This window comes from Mytilus californianus, unplaced genomic scaffold (genome assembly GCF_021869535.1).
Source record: "Mytilus californianus isolate M0D057914Y unplaced genomic scaffold, xbMytCali1.0.p SCAF_23, whole genome shotgun sequence".
Lineage (NCBI taxonomy): Eukaryota > Metazoa > Mollusca > Bivalvia > Mytilida > Mytilidae > Mytilus > Mytilus californianus.
In genome coordinates, this window is record NW_026262672.1 from 1,947,521 (window position 1) to 1,959,925 (window position 12,405).

Genomic DNA, 12,405 nt, shown 5'->3' on the forward strand with positions numbered 1-12,405 from the left:
AATTCCATTACAAGAAATATCTACACAAGAAGAAGGACAAGAATTATTAGAAACAGCAAGTAATGCAGAAACATATGTGAAAGAAATAGAAACTTCATTTATTGAACAAGGAACATCTTTAATAAATGAAGAAACACAAACAAAAATGACAAAAAGAGAGATGGATGGTATAATAAAAGCATTTACAACAGCGGAAGATGAGATTGCAAATAATTTAGCAAAACTGAATGAAACAAATAAAGACTTAGCAAAAGAAAATGCCAAATTAGAACAAGCTAAAGAATACAATGATGAATTTCAAATAGATAGAATAAGTAGTCGAATAAGAGAGTTGGAATCTGAGAGAAGTGCAAGACTAGAAGTAATTAATATTAATAAAGAAAAACTACGTAGTCAAGTAAACAGATTTAAACAAACAATACATAAAATGTTAAACGAAGACAAAACATTAGGTGAAAGAATAAGAACATTATTCAGAGAACAAGGAATAACAATAGTTAGTGTTTTAACTGCTTTTGGAATGATTATTGGTGTTATTGTTGAAGCATTTACTGGTGGAACTACTTCTCCTTCTCCTTCTCCTCCATCAAAAGGTGGTGGTGTACAAGACTGGATAAAAAAACAATTAAAAAATCTTGGAAAATTATTATCTTTTCTTGCAGGAAAATTAGCAGCTGCATTACCAGGTATTATAGGTTCTATTGTTTCTTGGTTATTGTCTGCAACAAAAGACGTAGTAAATTGGTTTGCAAACAACTTATGGGCATTGCTTATTTTAGTTGTTAGTTTATTGTTTACTGCTGCTAGAGATTATTTGAAAAAATAAAGTGCTGTAAATCCTATTACAATACTTACAAATATTATTGCTTGTTTATTATCTTCATGATCTTCATGTTCAATTTTTTTTATTGGATCTATTTTTGGTTCTTTAGGCTTTTCAGGTTTTATAGGTTCTTGTGGTTTTACAGGTTCTTTTGGTTTAAAATCAACATGATCAAAATTTTTATTATTTAAATCATCATTTAACCCAAGTGTTTGATTTTCTGTTGCAATTATAATTTTATTATTATAACCAACAATACTTCCAATTTGTAAAACCATATCACTGGGAGACATATATAAACCAAGTCCATAAGCATAATCAACTTTACTTCTTGCATATTTTAAAACATTTTCATAATTCGATATCTGGGTGGGTAAATCGATAGGACTATTTATTACATCTTGTACATTTGCTAAGAATTGTTTTTGTGCATCAAATCCTGTTCCTACTTTTAAAATTTTTGTTTTTGTTTGAGATTGTGCACCTAACAAAGCCCATACATAAATTTTAATACTTTCATTAATACGTTCAATACCTGCTTGTGTAAACCCATTAGAGTTATCTAAAATAAATGTTGTCCAAGCCATACTTATATCTTTTTCATGCTTAATAGTATCATGAGTACTAAAGAACGGTCCTTTAATTTTATTTCTTTGTCTATATTGTCCACTTGGTTTATAATATTGCTCAAAACTTCCTAATCCTTGACATGATGATTCTAGTTTTTGTCTCCAATTTGTATTTGGAGAAATATTAAATTCATCACATAATTTCTGATATGCAGCTTTGTCATATGGGTTCTTGTAATAACAGAAAGAAGAATCTGTTGGTAAAGGTGATTTAAGTTCTTTTAAAATTCTGGCAATACAATAATATAAATGAAACATATAAAAAGACTTTGTAAGATTTGAAGTATTTTGTATATGATCATTATAAGAAACACCACATCCTGTACTTGCACACCAAACTGCAAAATTTAACTGACATTGCCACCAATCAAATGAAGAATGAATCCAGGCATTCCATGGTTCGTTAGTGTGTATTGATGGGTTTTGATAGTTTTGAAATAAATCAGGAAAAGCTGTTTTAAAGTTCTCTTTTTGATTTACAAATATCGTTTGATTTACAAGATTTGTTTTTAATTGATGATCTTTTTCAGAATATTTAATACCTGGATTATATGAAACATTAGGATTATATTTAAATTCTTTTGTTATCATTTTTTTATATTAAAAATGTTTCATACTATTTCAAATATTGATAATACAATAAACTTAGAACAATACATAAATAACAGAAATGGAAATAAACGTATTGGTTTGAAATTTATAAGATACAGCATAGGTTGGTATAATGTTTATCATGGGTTTATAACAAAAACCGGAGAGGAACAGCAAAGGATTATGAATGGTTATTATAGTTTTCAACAAATAGTGGATGAATTTCAAAAAGAAAATATTGTATTATCCGTAAATGAAGCAAATGGTATCGCTTCATTAAACACTACTACTGAGTTAAGGATAAGTAAGGGTTTGGGAAATATGTTAGGGTTTAATAATAAACGTAAATTCGAACCTAATGAATTACATTATGGAAACAAATTTGTGGATTTTGCTATCCATAAATCATTATATATCCATTTGGAACAAGTTAGCACTTCTCATAATTATCTTGATGGTAAGCCAAGTAAATTATTAGCTGTTATTCCAGTTGAAAATAAAGAGTTTGGTGAAGTTATAACAGCAAGATTTGAGCATCCGGAATATAAGTGTTTAGTAAATGATGTTATAACAGAATTGAAATTAGAAATAAGAGATGAAAATAATAACAAGATAATTAATCATTTACCAATTAATTGTGTTTTAGAAGTTATATAATTTATTTAATAAAATGAGCATACTTGGTGTCAAAAAAAAAAACGTAGAAAAAGAAATATTAAATATGAAGAGTGAGCTTCAAACAATGGATACTAAGGATAAAAATTTACATCGGAGTGTCGCTGCCCTAAGCATCAGAGTTTTAAATGTTGAAAATATAGTTGATAATATTAAAAATAAACCAGACAGAAAAATAATAAGTATATATGCTGGAATTGATGGTCCAATAAATAGAAATAAAAAGTTTAATTTTGGTGTTGGTGGTGGTTATTATGTAATGAAATTTCCAGGACAAATATTGGGTATTAGTTTAGTAAGTTTAAGAACAAGCACAGATATTATAGCCATTAAGATGATTGTTAATGATAAGTCAACTATTTACAAAATGAGTTTGGATAAGGGTGTCACACACGGTTTTAATAACTTTTATACACCTTTTGAAGTTAAGGCTGGAGATTTAATAAGTTTTATTAGTATGACTAATAATTATACATGTATCAATACTCTAGTATCAGTGATAATTGAATTATTTTTATAACAAATTTAATCCTTAAAAATGTCGGCATACGGAAACAAATTAAATCCTTACAGAAAAATAAGAGAACCCCGTGGTGTGAAAGGTATTCGTCAAAGTGTATCAATAACAAATAATCCTTCAACTATTGATCAAAATCAACAGCTATTAGTGAGATTCCCCAATCTAAGCAATAATGATGTTATTGTTCCTGGAACAACCAGATTGGCATTTGAAATAGAACTCACATCTACAGACGACAATGCAACTATATATCAAAACATAGGAAGAACAATAGTTAAAAAAACAACAATTCGTATAAGTGGAAATGAAATTATGTCAATTGATGATAGTGATATTTATCATTGTTATGTTGATTTATGGAAATCTACATCTGAACGTTTAAATATGGCATACCAAGGAATTGGTGAAACAAACATGTTAAAACACAGAGTTGGTGCAGATAATAAAGCATCAGACATAGGTGATGAAGCAATTGCAACTGCATATGGTGCAAGATTTTGTATCCCACTTGATTTTGAACTATTAGAAACTCATATGCCTTTTTATCAAGCAGGTCTTGGTGATAGACTTGAATATGAACTTACATTTAATAATTATAGCAATGTTATTAAATCAACAGATACATCTGCAAGTTATACAATCAAAAACATTTGTTTAGAATTTGATATGGTTACTGATGCAGAATTAGCAAGACAGATAAGACAACAAGTTAATGGTAAGATGGTTATTTTGTACGATAGAATACTAAGACATAGAAAAATAACCAAAAACAAATCTGATACATTGTGGAATATAAATTTAAATGTTCCAGCTAGAAGTATGAAAGGAATTCTAATGTTGTTCGAAGATCCTGAAAGAACAAGTACCGAAACTTATTATAATCCTAACATAACAAAAGTAGAAATGACAATAGAAGGTGTTCCAAATCAACTATACAGTCAAGGAATGAAAGCATATCAACAATGGGATGAAATAAATAAATTCTTTGCTTTAAATTCAAAAAGAAATAAAACAACAGAAGAAGTTTTAAAGGATTTAAATTTATCCTATACAACATTAGAAAAATATCTTACAACTAATTATGCATTATGGTTAGATTTACGTTCAACAGATGACAACTCATTACACGGTTCAGGTAGAAGAATTGAAAATGCTTCTGAAGGTATTACTATCCAAATAACTAAAACAGCAGGAGCAAATAAATTAATAAATGTTTATCTGTTTGTTATACAAGATGCACAAATTAATTTTGAAGATGGAAGATTTAAAGAAGTTAATTACTAGCGGTTCCCCTTAAAAAATGGAAACAAACGAGCGGAGCGAGATACACTCCGATTCCCTTTATGAATTACCAAAATATCCCCATTGTGCTATTATATGTGGACAAACAGGATGTGGAAAAACAGAGTTTGTTCTTGATTTATTAGAAGGAGAATATAGTGGAGTTTTCAAATATATAGTCATACTTTGTCCAACCATCCAATGGAACAAAGCATACAAAAATCGTGGGTGGATTGGTGATGTTAGAAAACCAAAAACAAAAAATCTAATAATTGTTAATCCTATTGTTGAAGTGAGAGAAGCGAACGGTTCCCTTTATGAAGAAGAGAAGCTACAAGAACTACTAAGAATGTTCTTTAAAAAATATGCTGGTCATCCAACATTATATATCATTGATGACTGCAGTGCAACAAAAGAACTAACAAAGAAAAAAGATATGCTGTCCGAGCTTGCATTTTCAGGAAGACATGCGGAACAATCAGTGTGGGTCATTTCACAGAGATACAACTCTGTTTTAAAAGATTTAAGAGAACAAACAAAATGGTTATGCATGTTCTACACAAAAGATAGAGATAGTTTTGATAATTGCCTAAGAGAAAATGATGTTATTCCTACTTTGGAAGAAAGACAAAGAATAAAGGAAGAACTTAAAAAAAAGAAACATCGTAAATTAATATTAAAGACAGATCAACCTACTGATTATTGGTTACTTAATTGATTTTTTTAGCAATTCTCAAGTAATGCTTAAGTAATGCTTAAGTAATGCTTAAGTAATGCTTAAGTAATTCTTAAGTAATTTAACCAAAATAAGTAATTCTTAAGTAATTTAACCAAAATAAGCAAAATAATGCTTAAGTAATGCTTAAGTAATTCTTAAGTAATTTAACCAAAATAAGTAATTCTTAAGTAATTTAACCAAAATAAGCAATAAAAAAAAGCAATGCTGTTGGAAATACTAACAATTGCAACAAACACTGCAGTCTTATCATTGGTTGGATATGTTGTATTTAATTTTTTTAAAGTTAAAAATAAATTATATCCGTTTTTTGAAACGTATAAAATGAATGCTGAAGAATTATTAAGCGAGCAAATTGTGGAAAACATAAATATTGATGATGAAGCGAGCGAAGTGAACGGTTCCCTTCAAGAAAAAAAACGCGAAAGATTATCATCCGTTGTTGCTGGTGGGAGTAGTAAACAATATCTGGGTAAAGAATTACAACTGTCAGATATTGATAAAATGACAACAGAACAAATAAACAAACTATACTGTAAATATGAAGCAAGATTGGGAGCTAGTATGACCAAGACATTAGGAAACTCTTTTATAAATTTATATGTCATGGGTGTATCAAAGTTTTTCAAAGTTGTTAATCCACCAATTTTAATACAAGACTTAGAGGAAGATCCTTTTATCAATAATGCTTTAACTAATACATGTTGTGAACTGTACTATAGATATGGAATGTATCTTGCTCCTTTTACTGCAATATTAACAACAGCAAGACATATTGAACCACTCGCTTCGCTCGATTTCCGAAAAAAAGATGAAAATAATGACATAAAAAATGATGAATGAAAATCCTGAACAAAAAGAAGTATTTAAAAAACCCAAACCAAAAGACCCAAAAAGAGTAGCTGCTGGTAAGAAAGGTGCAGAAGTAAGAATAAGAAATGCAGAATTGAGAAAAAAAGAAGTGGAAAAATTAAAAAAAGAAAATTCAAAAATCAAACAAATAACAAAAGATTCTGATACAGAAACAGATTATGAATCAAACGAACATATCCCTTCTGTCAAAAAACACTCCAGTTCCCTAGTTGATTACAAATTTGTACTTTTTCCTATAAGTATTGTTGGATTGGGATTGTTTTTTTACAACCAAAGTAAGAAACCAGAAAGAATGATTAAAGAAATAACAAAACCAGAAAAACAAAAGAAAGAAATTGATCCTTTTGAATTTAATTAAATTTAGTACATTAAAATGACAACTCAAAAAGACGGAAAACAAATAGCAAATATGTTATATCATGCTGGAGTGGAAACATTGTTAACAGTTGGATATGCAGAAATAGGTAAAAAGGTATTAAGGAGGCCAGCACCAAAAGTGGATTTTAATATGAATGATGTTGTAATGTTATCCATTGATATATTACTTGCGATAGCAACAAAAGATATGTTGATTAAGCAAGGTATTATACCTGCTGATATCATGAAGTAATTTTTGTTTTTATAAAATGGCAAGTGCTTTAACAATGATGCTTGGTGGGGCAATAACAAATGCTTTTGCATTTTCAGGGAGTAATTATTTATTTTCACATATGGGTAGTAATGCAAATGAAGAGAAAATAAGACATGATAAAGCTATAGAAAAATTAGAAGAAGCACAATCAGAATGGAATAAAAAAAGAATACAAAGATTAGATTTTATAAATGAACAATTACAAAAGGAACATCATGCGGTTCAGACTTTTGATGATGTTGACCAAGCAATGAAACTATACTATCGTGTCACGAATAAAAAATTAACTTCATTATCACCTAAACCTACATTAAGTGATTTTTATACTCCATCAGAATACCAGAAAAATAGAGAGATTGCATTTGTTGTTGGTGGTATGGTATTAACTGGTTTTATTGTTTGGAAATTAAAATAAAAAATAAATACAATTTACGTTTGTATGAAAAATTGGAAAAATAAGAAAAAATTGATAAAAATTAGAGTCCCTAATTCCTGTACTTTTTTTGTTTTTAGGGGTATAGAGAAATAATAAAATAAAATAAAAAATTAAATTTCAGGACATGGTTTTTCAAAAACATATTCATAAACTTTATCTGGTCTAATAAAAGCATCCCAACCAGGAGGAAACTTAGATAACTTTTTACCTTCATACTTATCCATTACTTTCATTTGTTGTGGAGTTAAAGGGCATTCCCCATCATCTCTTAAACAACATATCTGATAATTTGATAATTTTATTTTACCTAATATAACTTTAGCATGTGGATCATCTTTCTCAGTATAAGCTTCAATCATTTTTTAGTCTTCTATTTTTTAAAATAAAAATTTAAATTATATATTTTTTAATATCCATAAGGAAAACTTCTAATTAGATTTTCATTTTCATAACATACCATTCTTTTATCAAACATATAATCATAAGCTTTAACTTGTTTAACTGTTTTAAGTTGATGATCTTTTCCTATTTTTATGTTGTCATATTTTACAGTTTCATATTTTTCATTTTCATCAGTAACTATTTTTATTTTTTTATCTAATGTAATCTTTTTTTCTACTTCAGCATTTAATCTAAAACCTTTACAACAGCTAACTAGTTTTTCTGTATCTAGTTTCATAGAATAATCTTTTGGACCCGCAGATATAAATTGTTTTATATGATTAGCGTTATGTTTTGAAACAATTTCATCTGTTAAATCTCCTAATTTATTTCCCATCATACTTTCTATTTTTTTACAAGCTTCAGAACCATCATCATTATAAATACAAGAATCTGTATCCATGTATAAAACTCTTTCTTGAAGAATATCCAATAGTTCGTATAATTTTAATCTAGCATGTGCTGTTGTAAACAAAGCTATATAAACATTTACACTTGGATTAGGTTTAGAGTATTCTTCTTTATTTTTATATTCTGTTAAAACAATATCTTCATCTAATATCATAGTACTTATATCTTTATATTTTTCATTAAATACTATTTTAGTTATATGTTCTAAAGTAAAACAATATTCTTTTTGTGTAAAATTATCTCTCATACCAAAATGTCCCCATAAATTATTTAAACATATTTTAGCTATAAATCTTAATCCTGAATTGTACTTAACTTTGTCAATATCTAGATCATAAGCAGTATTATCTATAATGTATTGTATTTTTGTTTTACATTCTTTATCGTTTTTACAATCATTTTTACAATATTTAGGATCACATTTACATCCTGAAGCTTCTTGTTTATATTTCATAAACGTATCTACATAAAGTTTAAATATATCTGTAGATGTTTTTTCAAAATGTTCTAGTTCATATATTTTTTGTAATTCATAACCTTTTTCTATTGCTTTATCTATTTCTATTGTAGACCATGTACCTACTATAACTCTTTCCTCATCAGAATGTATACATTTTTCATTTTTAATATTTTTACATTCTTTACATCTTTTTATTTCATGTATTTTATCATGTTTATTTAAAGTAGGATAATCTATGTGTTTACATTTAAAAGATATTTTATTCATACATGTTCTACATAATCCAAAAAGTAATTTATGTGTATTATCACTAGTTAATTGTTTATAAGGTAAAACAGGGTGATACAATCCTTTAGGTGGTAATATTTTACATTTCATTATTCCGAAATAATTATTTTTTATATAATCATCTACAGAAATATCTGTAGATGTAATAGGATGCCCTATAGGATATTTACAATATTTATTTACTGATGGATACAGAGAACAAAAATCTACATATCTACCTTTTAAATCAGAAAGATTATTGTATAATTGAATAGTTTCTGTTCTTCCTCCATAAAATGCATCTCTTTTATCAATAGGTTTTAAATGTGGATCAACTTCAGGATATTTTTGTTGATCAAACTCACATTCCCATATTGTATGAATTTTTACATTTGGTTTTAGATAATCTTCAATCGTTTTAAGTCTTTCTTCAGTTTGGTCATATAACTCTTTCATAGTTTTTTTATTTCTATCTTTTTTACATATTTCTTCAGGACTATAACATTTTGTACATCCATGCCAATAACATCCAAAAAATTCATAAACATTACGCATTTTATTTTCTCTATCATAATAATAACCATCGACTTTATAACATTTATTATTAATGAATAATTTCTTTTCACCTCCCCTTTTAGCATGTTGAATCATTATATTATATTCTAAAGAAATATACTCTAACCATTGTATTGATTTTTGTGAATGTACTTCTTTAATTGTCATCTTTTTGTGAATTCCAATTGTTTCATTTGTCAACATTAATGTTTTAAATATTTTTGTACAACATTGAGCAATTGTAATATATTGAAATGGATCGATACAATTATTGGTTATATTTAAAAATAATTTTCTATATAAGGTACAACCTTTGGCAAGAATTAAAACATCCAATAGACAATAATAAAATATTTCTTTATAGAATTTAAATTCTTTTTCTTTAACTTTATTATACCATTCATCAAATAATTCTTTATTTTTAATTGTCATAGTATTATAACCAAAATATTCTTTATCAGGATAAATTCCCTTATATTTTTGGTTTTCTGTTGTATTAAAATAATGTGGAAAATAACCTTTGTTACCCACAAATCCAAATGTTTTTGGGAAAGCAGCTAATCCACATAATGTAAAATTTATAGAATCTATGAATCTTAAATTTATTCCTTTAATAAATATAGCTGTTAATTTTAGTCCAGAAGAAATTATGTTATGTTCAATTTTATTTTTTACAATGTATCCTAAAATCGGTTGCATATCATAACCTTTTCCATAATGTGAAATAAAAGTGTAGTCTTTAAATTTATCTCTTATGAAATATTTACAAAAGTTGTCTATTACAGAATTTGTTTCATATTTAATTTTTTCTACATCACTAAAACAATCATCTATGTCTAATTCTAACAAGTTTAAATTATCAATATTGAAATCACATTTAAATACTTTTACATAGTTATTTTTAAAACAATAAATATTTTCTAAATCGTAAGCTATACAAAAATTCATTATATGTATTCCTGTTTCTTGATTTGCTTCAAAATCAAAATATATATATTTATTATTTTTTACTTGTTTTGGTACTGATGGTTTCATATAACATAAGTGTTCTTCATTACTTTCCGTGTATTTTTCATAACATATTAAACATATTTTTTCACCACATTTGTGATTTTTACCTGTATATGTTTTGTTACATTTATCACAAATATGTTGTTTTCTGATAGTTGTTACTGTATTATCTTTGCATGTATGTTGTTCAGTATAACCAATTAAACATACTTTACAAAACCTACGTTTAGCTAAAAATCCTGTTATATTTGTTATAGTGTCAAAGTGTTCATAATGATAATATAAATATATTTGTTTATTATATTCTTCATTGCCACTATATAAAATATATTCTGCACTATTTGATGTAAAAACAATTATCCTAATATTAAGATAATTTTCAAAAACTTTTAAATCTTCAAAATCATTTCCTTCTTCTTTTATTTCTACTCCTGATTGTTCATGCAAATCTTCAGCTAATCTTTTTTGTAATGGTCTACCCTCTTTAATGTGTTTTAATTGAGAATCTGTAAAATCTTTTAATAACTTATTTGAAGCCAAAAAAGTTACAATTGCCCTTGATAAACATATTGTATCATCATTTTTTATTTTGATAATACTTCTTTTATTTATGACATCTAATATTTTTAAAGCTTTACCTTTTCCTCTTTTATTGGGTATAATAGTAACTTCAAAAATAACTTCTTCTAAATTTAATTCTTCAGCACTATTTAATAATCTTTCCATTTGATCCATGAATAACTTTTTAACTGTATTATATGTTCTTATAGGCCAGCTTTTATGTTTAGTAATTATGATTTCATGAATAGGTACTATTTTAATTCTTCCATTAGGGTAATCTTTTATGGAATAGTCTACCATGTGGTCAAAAGCATTTGTAAATGTTTCTTGTTTTTCATCCTTTAGACTAATTTTATAATTAAATACATAAATACTTGCTTTATGTTTATATTCTTTTGTCAAAACAAGTTTATATGAATCTTCTCGCTTGGATAAAATTTTATCCTTTTTTGCTTCCATTTTTTAAGAAAACATTTTAGTTACTTAAAAATGTCTAAAACAAATCTAACAAATAAATTAGCAGATGAATTACATCATAGAGTTATAAAATCTTTTCCTAAAAGACGTGTTTATGTTAATTCAATAGATCAAACATGGGCAGTTGATTTGATAGATATACAACAATATTCAAAACAAAATAAACACTATAAATATTTATTAGCAGTTATAGATGTTTTTAGTAAATATGGTTGGTTGATTCCATTGAAAAATAAAACAGGAGTAGCAGTGAGTGAAGCATTTAAAACATTATTTAAAGAAAGAAAACCAATATATATTTGGTCAGATAAAGGATCCGAATTTTATAATCGACAAGTAAAAGAATTGTTAAAAGATAATAACATAAAGTTATATTCAACTGAGAATGAAGAAAAATCCAGTGTAGTGGAACGATGGATAGGAACAATGAAACAACATATGTATAAATACTTTACTGCTAATGAAACTTTAAAATATTATGATATATTAGATAAATTAGTTAAAAATTATAATAATACAGTACATTCTTCAATTAAAATGACACCTGTTGAAGCAAGTAAATTAAAAAATGAATTAACAGTGTATAAAAATTTATATCCAGAAAAAGAAGAGAAAATTAAAAAACCTAAATTCGAAGTAGGTACTAGAGTAAGAATAACAAAAAAGAAGGGTAAATTTGAAAAGGGTTATACTACTCGTTGGACTAAAGAAATATTTGTAATTGAAAAAGTTTTAAATACAATTCCTTTTACTTATAAAATAATTGATTTAAAAGGCGACGAAATAACAGGTGCTTTCTATAAACAAGAATTAATGATGACTAAGTTTTAAATCTTTCTAAATGAAAGGTACCACATGTGGAACAGGGTCCGCTTACCCTTCCAGAGCACCTGAGATCACCCCCGGTTTTTGGTGGGGTTCGTGTTTCTCAGTCTTTAGGTTTTTTTTTCTGTGTTGTATTTTGTGTTCTGTTGTTTGCCTGTTTGTCTGTTTCTTTTTTAGCCATGGCTTTGTCGATTTACTTTTT